The following is a 9,133-nucleotide window of genomic DNA, read 5'->3' on the forward strand; positions in this document are numbered from 1 at the left end:
GTTGATTGAATTATTGTCCAATTATGATTTTTTCCAGTGTTATATTATGGGAAACTGGCTATCCATTGTTTTCCGGTTTTGTGAAAATCCTTTTTTTATGTAGAATTTATGAGATGGTAGAGAAATTTTCTGTTTGATTTTAGATTCTCGTCTATATGCATAATTTGCGACGAAATGTGATTAATCGATACTAATGCGGATCGTTTAAACGCGTTTGTGACCGGAGATCCTTAGATGACTCCAAGATCCACATTTGATAGGCTTAACTGATCTGTTTATCGTGAAAGTTCTTGAATTTCAATCAGCGCGCGCTACGTGTTAAGCGAAGTTTGAAAGTTTAATCATGGTTAAATATCTTCTTAATGGGAATTCGATTCACTCCAGCTATTCAAGTAAGTTCAAGGAAGACGTTCCCGGTTTGAAAACGGTTTTGCATTAGCCGCTATCAACATGCTCGAGGAAAAATTAATTAAAATTTATCTGTAATTGAAACTCGTTAAACTTGCACCTAAATTATTATTCAAATATAATTTTCAAAAAATCCATGATCCTAGTATTTAATTTCTCCAAAATTTCTATATTCATTATTTGATCTCGCCAAGAAAATCCTTCATGTGAAATATTTCTGTTGCCAAATATTTATCATCGATATCCATCAAATCTTCATATCTAAGTCAACATAATTATATTTTATAATTCTTTAATATCGCGTGAAGGAAATCGTTATATACTTACATTACATTCAATATTATTATTTGAAAGAACATTTGACAAGAGTGTCGCATGACTTCCAGAGTTATTATATTAAATTGCATACTCCAATAAATAAAAAACTCCTACACTTTCTACGTTCGTGAAAGTGATTAGCTGTCTCTTTCATTTGTTATTTGTTTTAAATGAAAGGCGAGAGACCCTCGTGCGTGTCGCGTGGATAGATCGTTCACGTTGGGATGTCCAACAACTTGTTGAGCGACCGTAACGTAACCGACACCCTTTAAAATCCATAATCGATCATCCATGCTGAAAGAGTAAATCACGTCAAACGTTGCGGCACGTGAATTCCAGCGACAACAATCACGTGGTACCATATTTCGTCCTCGCCGACTCGCGACATGATATCAAGTTTCTCGGCATCTCGTGTGTCCGATGTCTTTTTACAACAAAAGATTTGTCCTTTTCCACGAGCATCTTTTTAGTTCTGGGATAATTTGACACTAAAATTCCTCGACGTAACAAAATTCTTTTTGGGATTACTGACCTTCTGCGCTCGACAATATTTTCTATTATAAATATTCATCATCTTCTGTCATTCGCAACAGTCGTAAAAACGAATCTTACATGAGTAAAAAATTACGACTATATTATTCCTATACTTCATACGTTAATAACTAATGTAAAATTGAAAATCGAATTTCAAAGTTTATAATTTAGCTCTGTCCAGTCAAATGGTGAGAGTTGCCTCCCGAGTGAAAAGGGTTAAAGAGATAACCGATGTTTCTCTGAAAAATTATTCAAGAAATTGATTGTGAAACAGTTAAAGTTTTAATAGATGCACTCTTACAGTTTCTATGTTCTTTTCCCTTCAGATAAATTCTTTCAGAATAATTTACTAAACAGTTCGTAATATAATTTAGTAAATGCTACCGTCACAGCAATGCTCGCTTAAATTTTACAACTTCGAGTCCCACCAGTGGAATTTAACCGAGCAGAAAAGCAAGAGGAAGCTGAGCTTCCAGAAATTGAGTCGAGCACAGCTTGACAAAGGCAGAGAGTCGATAGTGAGTGGAAGCGAGATGGACACAGTCCGTCGAGCATCAGAGGTCAAGCGTCAAATATAAACGTGCAATGAAGAAAATTTCAATTAGAGTGATTTTAACCTTCTCGAATGTAGTGCCAGTGAATTTCTGAGATTGTTATGATTAAAATGAGTCCAAACACGATGGAAATCGGACTAGATTCACTGACTTAATGTAATTCACGAAATTAAAGGCTCGTTTCCATCAAATCGATGAAACTAGACCGATTGATGGCGTGTTTGGACTCATTTTAATGAGGAGAATCACAGCATTCCATCGGTACAATTGATTTACTAATAATTCAAAATTGGAAACAATTATTTCCTGCACTAGATGATTCGGTGCACATAACAGATACGCAGTGTGAAGTTTTATTAAAATATTTATCTTGTGAAACAACGTGATTCTTCGTGTACTCAGACTTCGTGGGCGTTGCAAACAGCACTTTTGCGTCGCTGCGTAGAGGAATGTTTTTGCCACTGCGACGCAAAAATGATTCACTTTTTAATATGAAGTAGCTGGCGGCACACACCGTCAATATCATATATATGTAAATTCTATCGGTAAATCTTTGTTCCCAAAAACTCATTTGAACTCATCCGTTCAAAGATCCATCTAATTCATCTAAAAGTAAAAAATGACTCACACAACTATTTCAAATCATAAATGTACCCTCCAATTACAAAATAAAATTTGCAAATGATCAATTCAACATGTATCATCGCGAAGAAATGTATTACTTCAATCTCGAGCAAAATGAATGATCAAAAGGATAATAATTCTCAAAGAATATACATGGACTTCAAGTATTAAAATAATATTCATATATTATTACTAAAATAACGTTGTCTCGAAATGAATTAAGGTAAAACAACGAATAAATGAAAAGTATAAATTTGACTTAAGCGATAATTTAAATAGACCTTGACCCCAATATGTTCTAATTCAAAGTCACTCTAAGTGCTTCGAGTTGAACGTAAACGGTTTGGTTATCGATTTACCGTTATAAAAACAAATCGAAAACTTCGAAGTATATTCTTAGAGAAAATCGGTTCGACAGCTTGATCCCCGAAGATTCAATATGGCGTAACGTGAACAGGCAACCCCCTTTAATTCGCGCACTTAATGCGACAGTCTGGCACTCGTACAGCTTCGAGCCGCTTCTTCGAAACGTGCGCTCACACTCTCGGCCCGCTATGCACGCAGGAAATCATAAATGTGTTGGTAACCATTCTTTTCATCGTCCGATGCACACGGGCTGAAAAACTCTCCTGTGAACTGGCCCTTAGTACGAACCCTTTCCCAGAATACCGGTTCCCGGCTCACCTTTCCTCTAACCTCAGAATTGCGGAATGATTCCGTTTTTTGTTACAGAACCCCTCGGCACTACGTAACAACTCGTAACTCCGATGCAATCTTCTTTTTCTCGAAACATTTCATTGTGCTCTCGATATCCCCCAATTTTCGCAGCGGGAATTTTTCATGCGCGGACAAATAACACGACAAATTTGTTCTGTCGAGTATTCAGATTTTATTTGAATGGAATGTTCGTTAATGAATAAATCAGTTAATTTAATTTGGTATCTTTTCACTTCGTTTGGAATTTATCAATCTATTGTACGTTGATTGTAATAAAAGTATTTATTTGGGTCGAAACGTACGTAAACTCTCGACACTAAATGAAATTTATTTATTAACTTATCCTCAAGAAGAATGTTTTTAAAAACAAAACCTTGCTTACGATATTTTGTAATAAACTGCACTCGTTAAAATTTGTCACTAATAATTCTTTAAAAGAAGAAAAGAACTCCATATTCATTGCAGATCTTCGTCTCCTCCAAAACGAAAAACTAGAAAAACAGTAATACTTAAACTTTCACTGATGAAAAGAACCGGATAAGATTTATTTCATCAAGTTCGACAATTCTGTTTCAAATTTCCACCATGCAGCTAACATTTTAATCAGTCGAACCTATGTTGTTTACTACTTGTCAGTCAGAAAGTCGGAAGACAAGGGGAATAATTAAAATTCCAGAGCAGTCTGTCTCTATCGTCGTAACATGAACATCGAAATTACGTAACGGGTAAACAACAACGGAAGCTGGAGGTGGATCACAAAGTTCGGTAAAAATAAACGGTTCTGAGCCCCCATAACGGTCGCGCCGTGCACGCACGTGCACAGACCAAGAATTTCGAGAGGCTCGCGTATCCCGAAAGTTTTGTGGAACGTTACATCAGTTTTTATTGATCCCACGCCGACAACGACGATACGCTGCCCAGCTCAGCCGTTCTAACGGTAATGAAACCTCGACTCACGAGGGCACCCGTGAATGGTAGTCACCTGATATTGATCCCTTTCGCGCGAGGCGCAACAACGAAAATTATTATCGATGCGCGCGCTCGATCATCGATCCACCAATGTTATTTCAGATATAATAACAATTTCACTGTACTTTTCATCGTATTCTGACAATATCCTTGAAGCCTATTCGTTGCATTAATTAATTTAATTATTTTTTATTTAATCAGTTAGCTGTGGAATTTAGTTGGAAAAACTTTTCGTTCTGCGTGCAATAAAATCGAAAAATGGAGCGTGTACTCGTCGAACGCAGGAAGAATGCACGTAGAATATTTTTTAATTAAAGGTCAAAGTGAAACAAAGAAGGATTGCATATTTATGGGAAAAAATAAAGAATTCATCGCTGAAAGAATTAGTATCGTGTCAAGCCTTATGATGACGTGTATACTCGTCAAACACAGTTAACTTTGATTCAAAATTGTTAATTTAATTTCATTCAAAATTGTCAATTTAATTTCATTCAAAATTGTTGTTGATTGATTAAGCCTTAACGAAGCAATGCCGCTAAAAATTGATTATTTTCATTACAGTTATTTTTATAACATTTGTGATTAACGCGTTAAGTATTGTGCTAGGTCACTTCTGTGAATTTCTTTCCGCTTGTTATCTATGTTATGATACTTTTTGGCAATAAGTCAACTTGACATACTTTCAGTCCGTTAAGAGGTATCACTAAAACTACCGAGCAATTAGAGTGACATATCTTCAATTTTTCATACAAATTAGAATAATACATCTCTTGAGATTCGAAATCTGGTAAATTCAATTAAAAATCCTTTGCAAAAACGCCTTCGTAATTTAAATACTTGCGAAATAAATATTCTAAAGTCAATTTTGACCTGTCTGATAGTTTTAGTGTTAATCTTGACTAAGCGAATCCTTATTTTCTATTGAAATATCAATATTTACTTTTTACTATAAAGAAGAATCTTATATATAACAAACGATAGTACCATTTTATTTCAACGTTTCGTGCGTTGATGCATTGTGCACAATGTAATATAGAATTTTCAACTTCATAATTTTCCTATATCAAATCCAGTAGAGGCAAAGTGTAACGGATTAATTTGACAAGAAAACATAAATGTTTGCAAAGGACTCTCGGTGTTTGTGAAATCAAACGAAAGTTGACTGGAACAACTGTGCAAACGGATCACATTGACCCTGACAACCTGTCAGAAATTGCACCTGAAAACGTTTACGTACGCAGTCAGGTGTATCGCATCGATCTGTTTGAGGGTAAAACAGCGGAGAGTTACGTTAAGGTGGATAGTATATGTTTAGTAACGCTAGAATGACGAATAGTCGAGCCTAACGTCGCACAGTGCGGCCAAACGGTCGTTTTCTGGACGAAACTCATTAACGTAACACAAATGACAGGATTTAACATTCTGCGTTTTCTGTTGTTCATTTCATTTTATAACAATTCCTATATTGTCCGATTAATTGGTTCTTCAATTGTCATACTTCCTTTTGTTTCCACTAAGAAAAACTTATCTAATTTCTTTATCTATATTCGATAGCCAGTTATTCGATTAATTACGGTAAGAAAAGTGCCGGTATGGTTAGTGTTAAGTATGAGTGACACGAAAGGATGCTTCAGACAAAAGTTGTAAGGTATAAAGCTAAACATATGGTGGTTATGTTTGTTTTCCAATTATGGAGATATTATGAAGTTTTTTAAATTATTTGCACAAAATTTTGATTTTTGCAATGAAGATCGTTTCGTGTAGCAAGGACTGACTGTTTAGCCACGTATTGGTAACATTCAGTTTTCGTTATACTCCAATTTTGGGGTTTTTTCTACAGACTGTCTCGGCTACTCCGGAACACTGCCAGAAACACTACCAGAAACAGAGACAACGAGTTTTGTTTACGTTTCGAATTTAACGCGGCTGATACGCGCGTCTTCTCCGCGTCACGTGGCTAAAACGTGTCACTATTTACAGTGTTAGTGGTCCAATTAGGGGTCAACAATTTTTTAATTTGCAACTATCGCTTTCGACGTCGTCGCGGAGGCTCATAGTTATCAAATCAAACGATTAAGTTGAAAGATAAAGCGACTACGAGGGAATTCAGAAAATTTCCATTGATTGATCAATCGATGTCGTCACTGTCGATTGAGGAAAATACAATTTTTCTGTTGATACCGAGCGAATCGAACTTGATCGATCGTTTTCGTCTGTGAATGGAGGGGGAAAGTAATGAAACGCCGCGCGCTTTCACGGGAACGCCGATTCACATTCGAATGGACTCGCGATGAAAGGAGAGACGCGCTTTTCACGTTCGCTTGGCAGCGTCATTTACCTGCGACGGCTAATATTCCGCGTCTTGCGTGAGAAAAGATGAATTACTTTTACTCGTCTTCGCATCTAAGATCGTAACGCATAACATAGAACATTTATCTTTAACACTAGATCTACGGAACTCGTCAATTTGATGGGTACTGAATTTTTTAAACATTATTTAGTAATAGTTTGAGTCGATTTTGACTCGTCCAATTATGCGAATACGCACTACAATACTTTGGTTTTGAAGCTATAATTCTCACAATTTATATAAACGAACATGTAGTTATCTAGGAACAATGGAATAAAATATAGAATAAACGTCCGTAAATGTAGTGTTAAACAGCTTCGTGAAAATACGTTGTATTTAATGAGATCTCTCGACTATGTAAGCTGTTATTGAAACAAGTACCTAATGCTCAGGGCAATATTGGTCCAACTGTTTCTGAATTTTAAAGCTGAAATATTTGTGGAGTGATTAAATATTAATAATATTAGTAATTATAATGTCAGTATTTAATTTAAACGTTGGTAACCATGATATTAGCATTTAATTGCGATATTAGTAATTATAATTTCACCATTTAATTGCAATGTTAATCGTTATAATATTAGCATTTAATAGCATTATTAGTAATTATGATTTGAGCATTTAATAGCAATATTAGCAATTATAATATTACTATTCCATTGCAATATTAGTAACACTTTACAAAAGCTGTTTTTCGAGAACTCAGTAGGCAGAACAATATTATTCTAAGCGACTCGTATAAAGTCTTTCCTCCACTGATCGACGGAGAAAAAGGCCAGTTTCCAGCACCGCGCGTCGCGGCATGGCGGGCGAGAAAATCAATAGGCCACGTGGGTCGCCGACCGGGTTTTCCGAACCCAGTTTTCATCGCATTCGAGCTAACTCCGCAGAATGGCCACGCGACGGCAGAGAACCGAATTCCCATAATAATGAGGATCAACCCCTACGAAAACACTCCGCCATTTTAGCAACGGGGGTTGATCCCACTCAACCAATGGGACACGCGAAACCCAATCAGTTTCTTACATCATACCCAAATATTGATTTCTTCGGAACATTCGGTCGAAAGTCGGCGCAAAGTCGTTTCACTCTTACCCGCTAATTAAAACCCAAAACACCACCGTCGAGTAAATTCTAACATAAGACAAATACCATTCATAGTCGAATGAAATGCTCGAATCTCCATTGAAGCTACGTCCGACGTCAACTCACCGCTAACGAAGCGTCGCAGGCAATGCTACGATATACGTTACATTCACACGGAATTCTGACAGTGGCCACGGTTCACGCGAACGATGGTCCCCCGGGCCGCAGTTCTGTCACTGTTTACACCGATCACCGTTAACTTTTCACTCAATATTCCGCTGGGAAACTCTGGCCAGGCGGATGCTGCACGGGCATGCGAACGGGGCATAAGATTGCGTCACTTACCTAGCCTAGATATGCTCCGTGGTCAGATGGGACGAATCGGCGGAAAAAAAAAATTAAATGTCACTAGTCACTGGGACTGCACCGGAGGATAGGTTGGGTCCGGCGTCGACGCTGCCTGCGACTTCAGAGCATCGTTTCCCTGATGCCTCGTGGTGAATCCTCTTTCTCAGCAGTGGTCCAGGACACCACGCGCAAGCGGGGCGGATGAACGATGGTAACACGCGAGGACGAACGGCAGGAGCCACGAAACGAACCGCGCACCAGTCGAGCTCTGAATGACTGTTGTGTCGAACGGTCGTTCGGTCCGTGGGCTTCGCGGCGCATTATAACGTGCCACGAACGAGGGCTGGCGCATGTCGTCTGCTCTCTGTCTCCCTCTCTTTGCTGCCTCTACGGATGTCTGTTGTGTTGTACATCGGGCCGAGCGTTGTACACACAGGCGAGCGTGTGTGAACCGCGGTTCGCCACCCTAAGACGTATCGACCGGTCTATCGGTCGTTTCTTCCTGGCAATTACCGTTAGCTGTGACAATGTCGAGATGACTTCATAAGAAGTTGGGCCACCGCAATGTTGGCCACGGTTCACAATGAGGTTAGGCGAGTTCATGGCGGTTCGTGTGTACGGTTTCTCTCGATGCTCGACGAGCTGCTCCGTTTCGAAGGTTTCGGGAGTTTCAGGCTTGAATTGATCATTGGGATTAGGTTCTTCTGTGTTGCTCGAGTAACTGTTGCCGGTTGCTTGTTGCCGTTGTTTCCTGGGGAATGAATGATGCGGTCAGTGGTTTTATGGTTTGTTTATTGGGTCGAATTGAATGGATTTCATTGCGGATGGTACGGGACTCTCTTGAGTGCGGGTTCGAAAATATTGGCACGCATGCGTGGTTAGAATTGTGGATAAAGTGGAGTGGAGATAATGTTTGACGTTACGGTTAGTGAAATGAATATGGATGTTTTGTGAAAATTTGGAGTTTTTCGGATTTTTGCAAATGGAATTTTTACGTATAAAATAAAATGTTTGTTAATATGCTTCCTGCTTACTTCTCAACTCTTTTACCCATTTGGATCAAATTTTGCTAGGACTCTGATATTCGCTATATAGTATCCTAATATGGCCACATCATCCCTTCATCCCTTTGACAATTTGTGATAAGCTTTTAGCCCATAAATGACTATTAATCAAATTAATATTTTATTATATATTGCTATATCATTCAATTTACTATTTCATT

General features: G+C 38.1%; 1 protein-coding gene across 2 annotated transcripts in view; it reads right to left on the bottom strand.

Annotated features, from left to right (window-relative positions):
• Positions 1–8,057, bottom strand: part of LOC116423995 (Y+L amino acid transporter 2) — a 43,354-nt gene extending 35,297 nt beyond the window's left edge. The window contains exon 1 of one of the 2 annotated variants that reach the window (XM_031969850.2): positions 7,906–8,057. The gene's annotated coding sequence lies outside the window, so the exon portion shown is untranslated. Of the gene's footprint in view, positions 1–7,686; positions 7,832–7,905 lie in introns of those variants that run through there. The other variant, XM_076373333.1, reaches the window with a different exon arrangement.
• Between the last annotated feature and the right edge of the window lie 1,076 nt (positions 8,058–9,133).

The sequence above is a fragment of the Nomia melanderi genome, chromosome 13, assembly GCF_051020985.1.
Source record: "Nomia melanderi isolate GNS246 chromosome 13, iyNomMela1, whole genome shotgun sequence".
In the NCBI taxonomy this organism is placed as follows: Eukaryota; Metazoa; Arthropoda; class Insecta; order Hymenoptera; family Halictidae; genus Nomia; species Nomia melanderi.